Below are 19,323 nucleotides of genomic sequence, written 5' to 3' on the forward strand. Positions count from 1 at the left end.
AAATTTTTAATTCAAAAATTATATTTATTAATTTATTAGAATTGATTTGTTTTTTTTTAACTAAAATAAAATTTAAAGTGTCAATAACTAGGTCTTTTACCTTATTAATTACATTGAATAACTTCTTCAAACGAAAGTTATAGATGGAGAAGTATGAAATAATAAAACAAGATTTAAAAATAAGTATTTATTTATTATCAATATTATTTTTATATATTATATTCTTACAGTCTTCTGAATCACAACCACATAGAAGTATGCAACTTATATTATTTGTGAGCGCGCGAAGTTAACAATTAAAAAACAGATATAAACAATGAAATTTTCTTAAATCTCTATTAACAATATTATTAACTATTGTATAGAGAATTGAAAAAAAAATATTACTTATATATTATTTTTTTTTTAAATATATTTTTCATGGGTCGAAAGTACCCAAATTTGAGATTTTTCAAACCTTAAAAAATTCATATCTTTGAAAATATTAACTTTATCGTGAAAAGTAATTGGACCTTTTTTATTGGTATTTCGATAAAAAATATAAAAAAAATTTGTCCGGTTGAAAAATAACAATTCCTTGCAATTGTTTAAACAATTTCGGTTTAAACAATATGGCACCGGGTTGCCCCATGGCAACATGCATTTATATCATCAGTAGGGCAATTTGAAGAGGATCACGTAAAAAAATTGAGGTGGAATAGTTTTCGGTACTCATGCGCCGATTCCTCCTGGACTAGTAGGTACAGGTCACTTTATGGTTGTTATTATAATGTGGCTTACAGACAAGTTGTTGAGTGAAAAAAAATAAGACTTCAACACTTATTAAAGCAGCAAGATCTGATCTTTCTCAAATCTTGTATGTCAGCTGAATGTCATCAAGATAAAGTTAATATTGAGAAATTTACTTTTATTATAAACTGCAGTAATTATTTAGAAGCATGTGAAATCGATATTTCTTCTCAAATTTATGTTTGTGGTTATGTTTCGCATAGTTTACTAAATCGGTTCTCCTGTGAACATTGTAGAAAAGTTTATATTGATGAAAATAAGGCAGAAAATGATGAATATTTTAATTTGTTGCAAAGAGGGGATTTATGTGCACCAACTGACCAAATCATGTTTATTTATTATCACATGACAGCAATTTTGGAATATATTATTAATGACGTAGATTTAGAAGTATCCTTCCTAGAATTTGTGCAACACAAACGTTTACTTCACGATTTGACATTGTATAGCCTACAAGCTGATACTTTCTATGTAGACTTTACAGCAGTGTGTATTGCATGTGGAAAGCAGAATAAAGAATATTATAGCATTGCTGCCAATATCTTAGCAAATATTATGCTAAATAATTATAGTAAGCATAAAAATGATGTTGACAAGTCAATTAATTATAAACGACGTAAATTAAACACTTTGGCTTAGCATCAACATAGAATAGTTACTGTACATATCATTATTTTTATTTAACCAACTTTAAAAAAGGAGGTTATCAATTCAACCTGTATGTTGAATATAGGTTAACTATTTTTGTACTTGCTTGTAAATCTACTTTGCTTTCACTATTTTTTTTTAACATGTGTAAGTAATTAGCTAGATATTTTAATAAGTCGGTTGACTATAGGTTTACTACTTTTGTAATTGCTTGTAAATGTGCTTGCTTACTACTTATTATATAAATAAATATTATAGGACATTATTACAAGTAGTAAGGGGGCGCATCTTCCACAATTTATTTAATTGTGGAAGATGCGCCCCCTTATCAATCGCATACATCCATCTTGGATGCCAAAGACGAGAGATTATACCCTTCACTGGGTCGTGCGCCATAAAACAATACTGCCCGGGGAAGCCGAATCCAGTTGGTTTGAACGCTTTTGTTCTAGCCAACCCAGACGGTACTGTTTGTGATTTCCATCTGTATCAAGGACAAACAACCTATCCCGATTTCGAAAACTCTAATTTTGGACTAGGCGAAAAAGCCGTCCTTACACTTACAGAAAACCTGGTTCCTGGCCATGTTATTTATTTTGATAGATTTTTACGACGGAAAGATTGTTAGATGAGCTAGGAAAAAAAAGGACTCAGAGGGACTGGGACAATTATGAAGAATCGAATTCCTGCTGATGTTCAACCATTGCTAGTTGAAGATAGAGAATTAAAAAATAATGGACGTGGAAGCAATCAGGTTTCGGTTCGGAATGATGGGAAGATGGCATTCACCAAGTGGTATGATAAAGTGGTAAGAATATAATATATGTTTCCTGGGCGGATGCTATGTGAAAATATATTGTATATTACATTTTACATTGGGCGTTTATCTGATCTTTGCTTTTAAAACTTGGGCGTTACGAGGGTATGGGTTGTCTCATTCTAATTATTTCTGTACTCTCCTCTAATTTACCTTTTTTTTTTGTTTATCAGGCTGCACCTGTGGTTATAACTGAAATCAGTAATTCATTTGATAGTGACGGTGCCATTTTACGGGCTATTGATAGCAATCAAAACCTTGGCTTGAATGATGAACCAATTATCACTGAATCAAATAATAACTTGGGTAAGTAATGAAGAACCAATGATCCATAAACTTATATGCTTATCGCACTCCCTGCACTCAACTCTGAGGGATCAATTTGCAGTAGTTTGGAAAGATACCATCTTCTCGCTCAGGAGACGAGGCACCTTCAGTTGTGCCTAAGTGGCCCTATTTCAAGACTCTCCTTTAATCCTTTTTCTCAAAGACGTTGTAAAGCCACGATCAGCTACTGGAAGTCTAACTCGTACAAAACCACAACCACACCAGTTATAGATGAACGTGCTGAAACAGCAGACACTGAAATTAGAAGTTCACATGACAGTGTTTTTTCTCCCTTGCCTTCACCAAACCATCAAGATGATAATGAAAGTAGCCTACCGTCGACATCTCGGATGTCAATTTCTCAGCCTACCCCACAACAAATAAAAAGGCGTAAAAAAACAATTAATGACGAAATTTTGCACATAGAACAACAAAAACTAAACTTGTTACAAGAAAAACAAAATTCTCGATTCCGCGAGAAACAACTAAATGAATCTAATAAACATTTTTCATTTTTTAAAGTTTAATGCCACATGTAGACAAAATTCCCCCCCACATGATTCTTGCTTTTAGAAACAAGATTCAAAGTGTTGTTGAAGAGTTTGCATACCCACTAAATCCACTATACGGTCCATCGACTTATAGCTGCATGTCTAATGACTCATAATAGGGGTATAGATTCAAAGGCAGCTATATGCATACTCTGGTCCGTTTTAAACTATGAACGTCATTTTATTCTCTGACCAATTTTATATATGTTAAGAATAACCTTTCTTATCAAAAGTAGCTAAATCCTTTAGAAAATCAGCGTCAAAAAGCTGCATTAGAATCAAAGATAGCTATATCCCTATTGCTGAGAAACAAATACAGCTAAAAACGCGGCTGACCAATCAGAGCGATCTATTTACGTTTTTCATTATGGCGTCTTACATATAAAACCGTGCGTCTGCGTCTGTCGATTTTATTGAAATTCAGTGGTTTCTTGGACAATTTCATTACAAAAAATTTGTTAAAAGTAAAGCTAAAAGTGTAATGGAAGTGCCGGTAATAGAAGCTATACACGGGAAAGGAAGAAAACGCAAGAGAGAACCGGAGAAATGGAAAGCAAACAGGGCGAAAGTTGAAAGGTAAGTACAGACTAGTGATGTGCGCACTGTAATGCAAATTCGATAAAATTGCTGATATTGTTCAAGTATTTTAATTTATTTTCAATTTTGTCCTAGGTACTCGTCGCAGTCGTTGCCTGGTAAAATTACCTGCAATCACAATAGCAAAAGTTTTGGGTGTAAAAAGCTTCGCGTTAAAGATCAACTCGATATCCACCGAGCTTTTTATGCTACACCGATAAAAAAAAATCAGGACGCTCTCATATTAAAATGTTGTTCGGTAAATAAAACTAACAGGAAGCGACCGACCAAAAATGTGAGAAAAGGCAGAGACTTTGCTATAAAGTATACAATATATACAAAAAAAAAAAGTAGTTTCAAATTAAAACTGCAGTTTAAGATCAAATAAAAGGTAATTCTAATAATATTAAGAATGCGTCTTAAAGAAATGCATTATTTGAAAGTGACAAATATCGATATGACAGTGGATATATGAAATTGACCATATATCATGAAGCTTTTGGAAGATGGAAAAACACCAGAGGAGATACTTTATAATGAATCTGTTGAATAAGATGGAACATTATCTGTGGTTTGTTATAAGGCAATGTAATAGATGTGACAAAATATTTTCTCTCTCACTCTTCTCGCTTAAGTAAAACTGTCATGGTGGAATTGTATCTTTGTAACTGCGCATAAACGTGTGATATTAAAACTATATCAAGAATATTGCGTATCTTTATTTTAATCCAACTTCCTTCAGAATCTCACAAGCAGAAATCTCGTAGAACGCCTGTTTGGAGTATGGAAACGTCGCTTCCCTTTACTTGCTATGCCGTTGACAAAAATAAACCGTGCCAACGCCGTGCTGTATGCAGTCAGTGGACCAAATTCTTATAGCTCTCCGTTATTATGCAACAGGCAGCTATCAACGCGTAATAGGTGATATTTTTGAGGTTGAACAACCAACGGTGCATAGAATAGTGCATAGAGTGACGACCAAAATAGCCAGCTTGAAGGTTTATAAATATGCCAACACAGGAAGAATTTCCAGTTGTGGCCAATGAGTTCTTCGCAATAGCAGGATTTCCAAGAGTTGTGGGAGCTGTTGACTGCACTCATATCAAAATTAATTCTCCAGGTATGTATTTGCTTGCCAACTTCACTGGTAATTATACCCCCAAATGTTATGTCTGATTAATAATGCTAATATTACACAGCAGGTAAGTCTGTGTAACATTACCATTAACAGTACTATACGTAGTAAAGTTATTGTCTTTATTGTACATAATACAACTATAATTTATTTTCAGGAGCCCAATCTGAAATTTATCACAACAGAAAAGGCTATTTTTCTTTAAACGTGCAAATGGTGTGCGATGTGGAGTGCCCAATTAGAGCGTGGGGACTTTGGGACAGGTATTATTCTTGGGGACAGTGGTTATCCATGTCGTCCTTATTTACTTACCCCATTATTAAATACAAGGACAGCTGCTGAAGAAGCTTACAATCGGTCCCAAATAAGCACCGGAAATTCTGTGGAGAGGCTCTTCGGTGTTCTGAAAAGAAGATTTACTTGCCTTCAAAAAGGCATGGGCCTAAAAATACAAAATATCCCACTGGTCATTGTAGCATGTGCAGTGCTTCATAATATTGCCTTATCACGATCGGTTGAACTTTTGGAAAATGTAGCACAATAACAAAATAAAAATAAAAGTCTTGTGAAAGAGTTAGATAGATATCATAGGGACTTAGAACATTATAAAATGTTATATGAAGTAGAAACTTCTGAACTTAAGGAGAAAATACTCATTAAATGACTCATTAATTGACCTCAAACAAAAAATATATTCTGCTGCCCAATTACAAATTAATGGGCATATACAAGAGGCAGATTACTTAATAAAGTTGAGCAATGAAAATATGGATCGCTTGACAAAGTTTATAAAGTAAGTAATACAACCGTCTTTAGAAGAATAGGATGATAACAAAACGCTTATCTTACAAAGTTGTGTTCTCCAAACTTTTACACTTACTTCAACCTGCACATTGACACTTCCCATCCCATAATTACTTCAATCAGTCTAGCAACCATCAGAGTGGCCAACAAACTCAATATTTCGTAAACCAGAGACAATCTGCCTTCCCCTCCCCTTCCCCCTACTCCTGTGCCCATGGATCAGCTTTCTAATGACCTGAAGCGTATCTTCTACCGCCTAAACCAAATGTGCTAAACAACAAGCGCACAGGCTTCACCACAAAGTGGGAAAGTTAGTTAAAAACCCAAAAATCATCTGATTAAAAGGCAGGTCAATAATAGCAAGGGACTCTCGGCACAGGAGCCGAAGCCCATAAGTCCCTTGGTCTGCGTTAGGGGAGTACAGTCCTGCCACAACAACGAGAAAATAATTGACCTCATAAAAACACAAAATAAACACCTACCAGTGTAATATTCCAAATACATATTTGAATCACAATGAAAAGAAATACAACACAAATTTTGCACTTTCCAATGTTTTGCAGTACAATCTGTTAAAAAGCTATGCTGATAGTTCAGAAAACAAAACACAAGCATTAAGCTAAAGAATTGTTCAAAATGTTAAAATAAAACAAGACAACCATAAAAAAAGACATTCGTTTCGACTGTCAGTACATACCTCTGCCCAAAATACCTGATCAAAGTACCTACTATTCCCGTCGACTGTAGTTTTATAATTTCACCATAGTCTGTGTTGGAAAATAAAGAATAGTCGAAGGTAACTCTCAATCAGCATTAACAAAGCTAACCAACTTAAAGTTACCTCATCCCTCATCCTAGAGACCATTACATATTATGTAATATTGACATGATTTTAAAAGAGCAACTATGGAGTTTCTTGCCGATTCTTCTCCATAGATACTGCTTTCCGAATCATGCGATGACCATATATCATGAAGCTTTTGGAAGATGGAAAAACACCAGAGGAGATACTTTATAATGAATCTGTTGAATAAGATGGAACATTATCTGTGGTTTGTTATATGGCAATGTAATAGATGTGACAAAATATTTTCTCTCTCACTCTTCTCGCTTAAGTAAAACTGTCATGGTGGAATTGTATCTTTGTAGCTGCGCATAAACGTGTGATATTAAAACTATATCAAGAATATTGCGTATCTTTATTTTAATCCAACTTCCTTCAGAATCTCACAAGCAGAAATCTCATAGAACGCCTGTTTGGAGTATGGAAACGTCGCTTCCCTATACTTGCTATGCCGTTGACAAAAAGAAACCGTGCCAACGCCGTGTGCAGTCAGTGGACCAAATTCTTATAGCTCTCCGTTATTATGCAACAGGCAGCTATCAACGCGTAATAGGTGATATTTTTGAGGTTGAACAACCAACGGTGCATAGAATAGTGCATAGAGTGACGACCAAAATAGCCAGCTTGAAGTCAAAGTTTATAAATATGCCAACACAGGAATAATTTCCAGTTGTGGCCAATGAGTTCTTCGCAATAGCAGGATTTCCAAGAGTTGTGGGAGCTGTTGACTGCACTCATATCAAAATTAATTCTCCAGGTATGTGCTTGCCAACTTCACTGGTAATTATACCCCCAAATGTTATGTCTGATTAATAATGCTAATATTACACAGCAGGTAAGTCTGTGTAACATTACCATTAACAGTACTATACGTAGTAAAGTTATTGTCTTTATTTTACATAATACAACTATAATTTATTTTCAGGAGCCCAATCTGAAATTTATCACAACAGAAAAGGCAATTTTTCTTTAAACGTGCAAATGGCGTGCGATGTGGAGTGCCCAATTAGAGCGTGGGGACTTTGGGACAGGTATTATTCTTGGGGACAATGGTTATCCATGTCATCCTTATTTACTTACCCCATTATTAATACAAGGACAGCTGCTGAAGAAGCTTACAATCGGTCCCAAATAAGCACCGGAAATTCTGTGGAGAGGCTCTCTTTTCTGAAAAGAAGATTTACTTGCCTTCAAAAAGGCATGGGCCTAAAAATACAAAATATCCCACTGGTCATTGTAGCATGTGCAGTGCTTCATAATATTGCCTTATCACGATCGGTTGAACTTTTGGAAAATGTAGCACAATAACAAAATAAAAATAAAAGTCTTGTGAAAGAGTTAGATAGATATCATAGGGACTTAGAACATTATAAAATGTTATATGAAGTAGAAACTTCTGAACTTAAGGAGAAAATACTCATTAAATGACTCATTAATTGACCTCAAACAAAAAATATATTCTGCTGCCCAATTACAAATTAATGGGCATATACAAGAGGCAGATTACTTAATAAAGTTGAGCAATGAAAATATGGATCGCTTGACAAAGTTTTTAAAGAAATACAACCGTCTTTAGAAGAATAGGATGATAACAAAACGCTTATCTTACAAAGTTGTGTTCTCCAAACTTTAACACTTACTTCAACCTGCACATTGACACTTTCCACCCCATAATTACTTCAATCAGTCTAGCAACCATCAGAGTGGCCAACAAACTCAATATTTCGTAAACCAGAGATAATCTGCCTTCCCCTCCCCTTCCCCCTACTCCTGTGCCCATGGATCAGCTATCTAATGACCTAAAGCGTGTCTTCCACCGCCTAAACCAAATGTGCTAAACAACAAGCGCACAGGCTCCACCACAACGTGGGAAAGTTAGTTAAAAACCCAAAAATCATCTGATTAAAAGGCAGGTCAATAATAGCAAGGGACTCTTGGAACAGGAGCCGAAGCCCATAAGTCCCTTAGTCTGCGTTAGGGGAGTACAGTCCTGTCACAGCAACGATAAAATAATTAACCTCATAAAAACAAAAAATAAACACCTACCAGTGTAATATTGACTACACTGAATACATATTTGAATCACAATGAACAGAAATACAACACAAACTTTTGCACTTTCCAATGTTTTGCAGTACAATCTGATAAAAAGCTAATCTGATAGTTCAGAAAACAACACACAAGCATCAAGCTAAAGAATTGTTCAAAATGATAAAGAAAACAAGACAACCATAAAAAAGACACTTCGTTTCATTTGTCAGTACATGCCTCTGCCCAAAATACCTGATCAAAGTACCTACTATTCCCGTCGACTGTAGTTTTATAATTTCACTATAATCTGTGTTGGAAAATAAAGAATAGTCGAAGGTAACTCTAAATCAGCATTAAAAAAAAGCTAACCAACTTTAAGTTACCTCATCCCTCATCCTAGAGACCATTACATATTATGTAATATTGACATGATTTTAAAAGAGCAACTATGGAGTTTCTTGCCGATTCTTCTCCATGGATACTGCTTTCCGAATCGGTGCTAAATGTTAAAAATACTTATGTAATGATGATTCGAAAGTGCTACTAAATAGTTGTCTAATTGAATATATGAATGTTTGGGTTTGAGTTTGAGTTTGAGTTTGACCTCTTTTGTATTACCACAATTCTAACAAATAAAATATTTGAATTTGAGAACTTAACTGCTAAGCGTATAAATTCTTTAGGATACCATCCATATTCACATTCAAGCACTCCATCATGGAAACATGTGCCAACTCGTTGGTTATCGTTACTTCCTATCATAAACAGAATTCTATTATGGCCCGCTTTGATTAGATATTTCAATGCAAGGTGAGATTATTCAAAGTTTATATTTTCAGTATTGACTATTGTCAAGACGACAGAGGAGAAAGCAAGTGGCAGTGGGACAAAGACGTGCCAGCATCGGCATATTATGCATAACACAAAATGTTATAAAAATAATAATAATTGATAATATAATTGATGGATTATTTGTTAAGATGTCTTTCTTCTTTGCTTTTGACTTTATAATCCTGTAAACAAGATAACTGAGGCCCCGGAACCACAAAATCTATTGTGTCATGGACTGATCGGGCCACTTGGGGCTCAATGGGTTAAAAGAATACAACCAAACACAAAAACATACATTCCTTAACAAAAAGCGTAACCATAAAAATATTGTATTGTATTCCTCTTTATTTCTTTTTCAATAAAGTGTCTTGTGTATCAAGATATTTCTTGCTTTCTATCTTTCATTGAACAAAATACTACACAAACCTTGATTGAACAGAAATTTCACCACTACAAACAACACACATGGAAAACATCGTCAGAAACTACAAAACAATTCAAAAGAATGAAATTTATGCTGATACATACTTAACTGAAAAGTATGTCTGTCAGCTTTTCCCAAATTCAAGCAAAATACGAAAAAACTTGTTCACCTTCATAAATCAACTACATAAACCGTGTACAAAGAACTGAAACAGAAATATTTCTTCCTACAGCACGATCTAAACTGACTGTTGAATCGAATCGACAAAAATTTAACTCATGGCGGATAGTAAGACATAAGTAGAGATATTTTTTAAAGAATTCCCAACCGACATATCTATTATAAGTATTTATAACACATTTCCCTAGATGTAACAAAATAATATGCCTGATGAACAAAATACTACAGAAAAGCGAAATTACCACGAAATTACTGATTGATTTCAATAACCATGCAGCATGCAGACACTAGACAGCAGAACTCTGAAGTTTGAGGACTGAGGAGTGAGGACAAGCAATTAGCAAGTGACAGTTGACACATTAATGAATAAATTATAAACACCCGACAGAGACAACAAACTTTGAAGGCTAAAGAGCAAAATTGCATCATGAACAGTGTTGCCAATCTCAAAAAACTAAAAAACAACAACTCGCCTAAAAAAAAACAGTATAGGGCTGTTTTCCAATTACAGAGCATAATGCGACGCAGTGCCGCATAATGCCGAATTATGCTGATGCTTAATTGGAACGTGAAACGCACCAGCAGGTTGCGCTAAGTTCAGTGTTGAAAAAAAAAATATTCATAGAGTTAGCAATAACCTCATTAATGTGTAAATAAAGTAGTGTACATAATAATTGGTCGAAAAATATTTACGGTTATTTTAAGTAATTTGGATTTTGATTATTTCATTAACATTTTTTTTCAATGTTTGTACCTTCATCCATGCTTATATTTATTTTTTTAACACAATTTGAATTAACTTTGATTATTTCGAAAAAACTACAATGAAACGAAAGCTTTAAAATTTTTTCCAACAATTAATAATTACTAACGATAAATCGATTGCACGCATCAATTCACGCGCATTACTTTTTCTAGTGCTCGATTGTGCGAAGCGTTGCTGTAGTTGGAACATTCAATGATTCAACGTTAAGCATTATGCCGCATAATGCGCTCTAGTGCTGTAATTGGAAAACGGGGTCGGTCTTCCAGAATCTGATGGCCCGAGCTGATGGCATATTTATATTTATAACATAAAAGATATTCATGTGGCAACTTTATTTGACAACTATCAAATTGGTTGTCAAATTATTTGTCTTCTTAGCAGTTGATGAATAATTTTTAGGATTTTGTCTAAAAAATCTTCGAACATGTCGAAAAAGCGGCTGCGATCACAAGCAAGAGGTGTTGTTTGCAATGTGTATAGAAAAATATTCGATGAAGAAGGGTCAGAAACATAACAATTTTCAATTTTGAAGATTTTATTGGTAAATTTGACTTACCCGTTTTGATACTTTTAATTAAAAATATTATAAGTAGGTAACTAAAATATTTTTTTTTAATACAATATAATTTTATGAAAACTTATTACAGGAGTTTCCAATACGGCTATTCGTCAAGTCTAAGCTGTCCAAGTCAACTTTATAATATGTGTATCTGTTAATACTTACGAAAATAAACATAGTTTTATTTAATTTTTAATTTATTTTATAAAAAAATTATAAGCAATCTAGTTTTGATCTGCATTATCATTATATCCATATTTTGAAATAGCATAATAATAATGATTTAAACAAAATATAGGTAAGTAATTTGTGTAAATAATAATATTTTTAGTATACATATAAAACTAATATGTATATTATACATGTAAGTATGTACCTACATAATATTAGTGGATATCTCATTATTAAGTACAGTATTGTCCACATGTAATGTGACTAATGATATTGAGGACAAAATAAAAAATAAGAAGTATCAAGATCGTTCAGTCCATTTTCCCTAGGGTTGCACACTCAAAATTTTGATTTCCCTAATTGCCATCAGATTCTGGTTAACCTATAGAAAGCGGTAGGTAAAGAAAAAAAGGCAGATTTCATAATTTTGCTCAGATAATTTAATTATAAAACAACTTTCTTAGTTACTAGAACTCATAAATTGATATATTTATAATCACGGCAACATAAAACAAAAATCAAAGTAAAATTATTTTTCGGCTATTCATTTTCAATTGCCTCATCCCAATATTTTCACACTCGTTTTTATTTTTAAAATCACAATTTTTTTTGTTGAATTTCTTAGCTTCAAATGAACAGCAAAAACTTTGTACCTAATTATTATTTTTTCAAAATAGACGCCGCAATTCAAAGAAACTGTTCAAGGTATTGTAACTTGTGACTATAAAACAATACCTACGCTACGCAATACAATGGGCGTATACGCCCAGCGTTTACAGTGCCACAAACATAACTGACCCGGTGACGGTGTCACTGATATGTCGATTTTAGTGCCGCTAAATAGTATTTCCCCGGATGCATGGGTAAAAATAATGTCATTGCCAATGGTGAAAATTAACATTATTAAACACTTGACCGTAATTTGAAGCTTACTTATTGAGAAGGTACCTAGCTTTTTCCGCCTATTTTCCCTCTCTTTCTCGTTGTATATATGCTATCTCTCTCGCACACGGCACACCTCCCACCAGGTGGCGCGGCCGGCGCACGATAATGTGCAGGCGCTTGATCTTCTTCATTGGCGTCTAGCTTCCGCCGCGAGAAGGTTGTCTACAAGACTACAACCTTGGTGCTATTAAGTATTGCTTAAAGCAAGTGCTAAAAGTGTTAAAAAGTGTATCCCGTCGGATCGGTACAGTGAGTTATTTTTACATCTATTCTAATGATATTTTACTTAAAAATGAGTAAAAATCTTTTAAGTCAACGGTATAATCGTTGGACTTTATTTAAAATGCTGAGGTTTTTAATGAATCCTTCAGCAATAGTTTATATTTCATTATGCTTAAATACTTAATAGCATGAATAAAGATATTTAAAATTAACGATACAACCGTTACATTTTACTTGAAATAGTAACTTTTCTTTTGAAATATTTCATTATGCAATATGTACTAATTAATATTTGAATTTTTAATACTGTGAGTAAAGCTACTTTAACGGTGTTACCGTTCGGCTTTACTCGAATCGTTAATATTACTTTTGTGATTATTTGATATTACTAGATATATCAAATACCCTCTCTTGTATATAGATATTTTTAATATTTTATTTCATTTTTAATAATGTGTTTTTATTACAAGGTTACAAGTGAATTTTTCGTGGAAAAATTACAATTAATACTTAGGTAGTATGGATATGAGCCAACGCCTATGAGGCAACTCAAAGCTTTACAGGCATACAATCCATTGCTACGACTTTATTACATTGTCGTTATCGCTAGGAACGGTTCGGAATTCCTATCATAGTTTATTACTAAAAATTATCGACGAGATGAGTCAGCTCCAAGAAGTCACGACATGTCAGAGCATGTTGTGATATTGTTTTATAAATCGTACGGGAGTTAGCCGCTCAACTGAATAATGATGGAATTCGCTCATGTATAGTTGATACGTACCATGAATGTACCGTACCATGAAAACCACACATTCAAAACTATCCGTAGTCTATACGTGTCCTTTTATGAGTATTATTCTGATCCGTATTTATGTGAAAATAGACATATTACACACGGCTAATTTGATTGAAAATTACGTTTCCTATGTTTCAAATGATGCAACTTTTTTGTTAAAACGAGTAAGTACCAAAATTTTACAATTAAATTATTTGGTTTACTGAACTTGTGCTGAAAGGGTTATCGTATAATAATTATCGAGATACCTTAATAGAAATTAGATTTAGATACATTTATTTCAAAGGATTTACAATTCTCTTCTAACGTTTTAGAATAATATTATAAACTTTTACACCTTGACAAAAAGTAAAAAATTGCGGGTGAGTGGAGATTATTTTGTGCAATTAAATATAACGTCCTACGACGGTATGGTTGCTTTCGTAAGGAATGTTAACAGATATAAAGCAACTAAATGTTACATCGATTGCATGAACAAAAATAAATATGAATCGAAGTTCATTTTAAAATTTAGTGAATTGATTTGAATTATGAATTTATTAAATAGTTAGTCCTATTTTATATAAACATAATAATTAATTACCATTGTCAAATCAATTGTTATTTCATCCTGGACAGTTGTCGCTAACATTGGAAAATAAGTTAAAGGACCTTGTTAATTGCTATATTATTTAAAAGATTATTTACTGATAATTTTATACTAGCACTAAGGAATATTCTTGCTCGAAGCAGAATACATAAATGTGGCCACTACTCCTCGCAGGGGTTAGCCAGGTCAAATCCACCCTCGCAGGGTGTCTCTTAAGCATTTTTTGGCAGGCCCTACTTATTTCTAGTTACAAACATCCCTCGCGCAGCTGTCGCTCGCAGGGAAATGGTGCAAACATATATCGGCCCTCGCGGGGCTTTGATTACAACTGTCCCTCACGGAGAAATGGTGCAAATATATATCAGCCCTCGCGGGGCTTTGATTTCAACCGTCCCTCACGGAGAAATGGTGCAAATATATATCAGCCCTCGCGGGGCTTTGATTACAACAGTCCCTCACGGAGACATGGTGCAAATATATATCAGCCCTCGCGGGGCTTTGATGACAACCGTCCCCACGGGGAAATGGTGCAAATATATATCAGCCCTCGCGGGGCTTTGATGGCGATTGGTGCAAATATACAAAGGATTGATCATTAAAATGATCATAGATATTTGCTTTCGTCACCGAGGACCCACGAAAGAAGTTTTGGATATGACAATATCGGATCTTCACTCTTCTAAGGTAGGTAGCAAAAGGTTTTGAAATCTACTTCACAGTGGGCAGTATAGTAATATGACCTAATAAATACAATATAGGTTAGAGACGTTAAATAATGGGCGCATGAAATTGATACTTCGTATCCTAAAAGGTTACCGCTTACGCTTATTTAATCAGGAAACCACCATTGGTTTACCAATTATGGAAATTGGAATTGAAAAAATCGTATTTACCATACCAATGCAAAGCCTATTCACAACAACGGAAGGCGAGTCGGATCAAATATCATCTCGCAGATGATTTGTGGCGGTGGTTTCGAGGATTGTCACCAAGCCTTGTGTCAACGGTATCGTAATTCAATGGCACTAGCCGACCAATTTTCATATATAAAAACATCGGAAGAGATTTTTTAATCGCAAAGCGATTGAATGTAACAAATGACGATTGATTACGTATACCTAGTTGACCTCTCATAGGCTTATTTTAGTTGCCCAGTCTTGTAGGCAATTTATTTGACTCGTTTTTCAACCCATTTGACCTCATTATTGCACCCATGAGTTTTTGCTTCAGGGCTCAAACAATAAATCGCTGAGGGATTAGGATAATCGTTTGTTTAGACAAGTTTCTTGTCATCCCACCAGGATTATTATATTGTATAATAAAGTTATATACAACTATTAACGTAAAACGTTTAAGTACTCAACGAATGCTGCGAATACTGACTGTTGAGTGACATAGGATAGAGGATAAATAACGGAAAGTCAATCTTTCCAAACAAAAGCCTCTTATTATTAGATATTACTTGGAAGTTGGAACCCCTACCCTTAACGAGAAAGCTCTGCCAAATGACTTCTCATTTCTTTGCTTTGAGGGGGGGGGGGCAATAAATGAAATGCAGTACAGACTATACGGCTTTTAAAATATAAGTCTGGTAAGCGAACTAAACTTTGCTGGTTTAGTTCTTGCTATATCGCTATCCGTGCCAGCTTCTCGTATTTACGGGTGAATTAAGTTTATCAATAGCATGGACGAATAATATAATAGTCATAAATGCAATGCTATACAGAGGATATACTGCATTTAAAACATGACAAAGTCTGGTAAGCGAACTAAACTTTGCTAGTTTAGTTCTTGCTATATCGCTGTCCGTTTCTGCCTCTCGAGGTTACGGATGAATAAAGTAATGTCCTGTCTTCGCATCCACAGCTAACTGTCCTATACTGTCATAATCTTAACACAGATTCATTCGACATAGCTCCCCACGAGCTCAGTTCTTCATTTTTGCACTCGCACAACTGTGGACAACACAAGAGCAATGCCTCCATTGGTAGCAGTTACAATCAAGGGATAACTAAGGTAGGCTAGCCATATTACGGATGTTGGAACAACCGACTATATTTAGGGCAATTTTCTTTGTTCAGTGTAACGTTTAGACTGTCGTAGCATTCCTACGGAACAAAGATGGGATCAGATCTGCATCCTTAATGAAGTTAATCGAAAGGAGATACTTTCAGACGACGATAGTATTCAAAATCCACCATATTCCTGAACATAATAATGCATAGTTAAGCTTATAATCTCTCTTGCCATTATCCTGCAGCAGAGTTCCTTGGCAATAATTTGTTCTCGTTAGAACGAGCGAGGGTTGTTACGATAATATGAGAAATCCTAGTCAGTTAGAGACCTGAACGACGCGATAGAGTACCGCTGTTTCAGTAGTAGTAGCACCGAGAAGGGCGAAGGTATTCTGGAAAGCAGAACTGAAGGCCCGGTCAGCAGCACCATCCACCTAATAGACAGTGTTTAGTGCTGCACCACTAGAATCTGACTCTGAAGGTATGAAAATGTGGAGTACATTTTCCAAATAACAATTGTTATAGTCGGAAGAAAAATCCTATTTGCCTCCGTCTACCCAAAAGACATACGGAGTATCTAGTAGAAGTTGGTTGAATTAGAATAAGTATAGTTAAAAACCTTTGTTACTTACTGGATCAATTTGGCTCATTTCCTATCTGACGTTCATATAGCTGTTGATGGCCTAGTGTTATGCACAAACACTATTATTATAAATAAGTCACGTTATGTAGTCCCGAGACTTTCGGTATATAAGTTCTGATGTAAATCATAATTATATCTTAAAATTAATTTGATTAAAACTTATCATACTTAGCTGTAGTAATTGCAGGTTTGGGACACAGATAAGCTCTTATCATTTTAGTCTCTAACTTCTTGAGTTCATTATATTTGTTTCCAGTACAGAGTTTATAACCTATCAGTTTTAAATAAATAATTCATGCATTGTACTGAAAGTACCAGCCATGTTTAGATTATGATCGGTGGCGTTGGCTCTAAACATTAATAGACACCGCACGCTTTGGTTGGATGTTACATATATGAATATGTAATATAATTTAAACCGTTTACCTGGTTTATTTTATTACCTTATCCAAGGGATGACCTTTTGAATTTATTTCTGACCCTAAAAGTAAAGACCAAGGTCTCTTCTTGTCCGCTAGTAGCAGGTTGGGTTAAAACTGTGTGAGTTGAGTCAGCTGGTAAATCTATGTTATGATGATTCAATGGTGCTTCTACAGAAGTCTAATTGAATAAATAAAGGTTTGAGTTTGAGGTATTCTTGCCTCGTCGGTGATGAGCTGTTGCTTAATTTTGTAAGTAACATCTAAATGCGTAATTAAAAGTCGTTACTTGCTCTTTCGCAGATTTACGCTAAAGATAGTGGAAATTGTAGTAACTTTAACTTTTCAAGCCCAAAAGGTTAACTAAGGTACGCTTGAACCAATCTCATAAGTTCTAATACTTTTAATTATTATGATTAACTTTTTGGTTCTTATTTGATTAACTTTTCATCTGGGATTGTTAATATAAATAATATAAAAATTTGTGTGATTTATTGGTATACTATCTGCACACCTTACTCTTTCAAATAAAGAAATAAGTAATTACTTATGTACCTATTCAAATTCACATTGGCGTCCATATATTGTACACCAGGTGGGTAACAAACAGGTCTCAATAAGTAAGCTTCAAATTACGGTCAAGTGTTTAATAGCTGTGTTTTACCTGAAAATAAAACACATATTAAATACTTACCTATATTTGAAGCTTACACTTAACGTCCACCTGTTGAGGATTTCGACTCAATGAAGAAGATCAAGCGCCTGCACATTATCGTGCGCCGGCCGCGCCACCTGGTGGGAGGTGTGCCGTGTGCGAGAGAGATAGCATATATACAACGAGAAAGAGAGGGAAAATAGGCGGAAAAAGCTAGGTACCTTCTCAATAAGTAAGCTTCAAATATAGGTAAGTATTTAATATGTGTTTTATTTTCAGGTAAAACACAGCTATTAAGTTACTTTTTATTTATACAAAATATTCCGTGAAAAGTCTGTGAAAATGTGACATTTCAAAAAGGCGGCACGTAGTTCCAGTTTTTGCCACCGGGTCAGTTAAGTTTGTGGCACTGTAGCTGTTATTCGTAAATGGGGATTTCCCCGTGCATAAAAATATAAAGAAGATACTGCGGACTGCCATCTAGTATCAATGCGTTTTATTACGTAGTGGTTTGTCATTGCGTTTTATTGCGTAGTGGTTATCAAAAAAATGTTTGCATAATAGTGTATTAGGTGGCGCCTGGAACGCGAAAAACACTACAAAATCGGAATGAAACAGAAAACATGGTCATCAATGTGAAAACAGCAAATCAAGGAATATACTAATCTCTACCGAGCAGCAAATCTACTGTTATAACAGTAGGGTTGGTAACGCATTAAATTCATGAAACAATGAAACAATTGACAGTTGAATGTTCACAGATTATAAAACTATATTATATACAGGTAGTTTTCCAATTACAGAGCATAATGCGACTCAGTGGCGCACAATGCCGAATTATTCTGATGCTTAATTGGAACGTGAATTAGTTTTCAAATGCGCCAAGTATAAAATAAAATGCAAGTATATTCCTGTTAACAAATTTGTTTGTAGATTCGAATTCTAAAATGAAATTGTATTCACATTTTAAATGTGAAATATAAAAAAAAAGTCAATGTTCCTTCATCCATACTTATATTTATTTTTTTAACACAATTTGAATTAACTTTGATTATTTCGAAAAAACTACAATGAAACGAAAGCTTAAAAATTTTTTTCCAACAATTAATAATATTACTAACGATAATATAGAAACAAAACATTTCGATCAATGGCATCGATTGCACGCATTAATTCACGCGCATTACTTTTATGAGTGCTCGATTGTGCGAAGCGTTGCTGTAGTTGAAACATTCAACGTTAAGCATTATGCCGCATAATGCGCTCTAGTGCTGTAATTGGAAAACGGGGACAGATTATATATATCAGAGTACAAAACAGTGATTGAAAATTTCTACAAATACTTACACATATCCACAGAACAATATATCACATATATTTACATTCTATTCATATTCATACACATGTGTTGCGTAATGCGTTTGATAAAATCTAGATTGATGCCGAGTTTCACAGACCGGGCTTTATTCTAATATGTTGCATTTTTCATCTCTGATAAATAAGATGAAATTTTACAAATATGTAAATTAGCACCAGCAACAGGTGCAATGTCAGTTGTCAACTTGTCACTTATCCCTTGACAT

At 34.4% G+C, this 19,323-nt stretch overlaps 1 protein-coding gene and 1 pseudogene across 2 annotated transcripts in view; one reads left to right on the forward strand and one right to left on the reverse strand.

Moving 5' to 3' along the window:
• The window catches only part of LOC149475178 (uncharacterized), a 115,565-nt gene extending 110,272 nt beyond the window's left edge, over positions 1 to 5,293 (reverse strand). The window contains exon 1 of one of the 2 annotated variants that reach the window (XR_016318104.1): positions 5,156 to 5,260. The gene's annotated coding sequence lies outside the window, so the exon portion shown is untranslated. Of the gene's footprint in view, positions 1 to 5,155 lie in introns of both variants that reach the window. The other variant, XR_016318103.1, reaches the window with a different exon arrangement.
• LOC149475192 (uncharacterized) lies at positions 2,108 to 4,163 on the forward strand (annotated as a pseudogene).
• Positions 5,294 to 19,323: the final 14,030 nt, after the last annotated feature.

This window comes from Colias philodice, chromosome 31, assembly GCF_061535455.1.
Source record: "Colias philodice isolate Cphi_HAF_F1 chromosome 31, ilColPhil1 Martin Lab GWU primary, whole genome shotgun sequence".
In the NCBI taxonomy this organism is placed as follows: domain Eukaryota; kingdom Metazoa; phylum Arthropoda; class Insecta; order Lepidoptera; family Pieridae; genus Colias; species Colias philodice.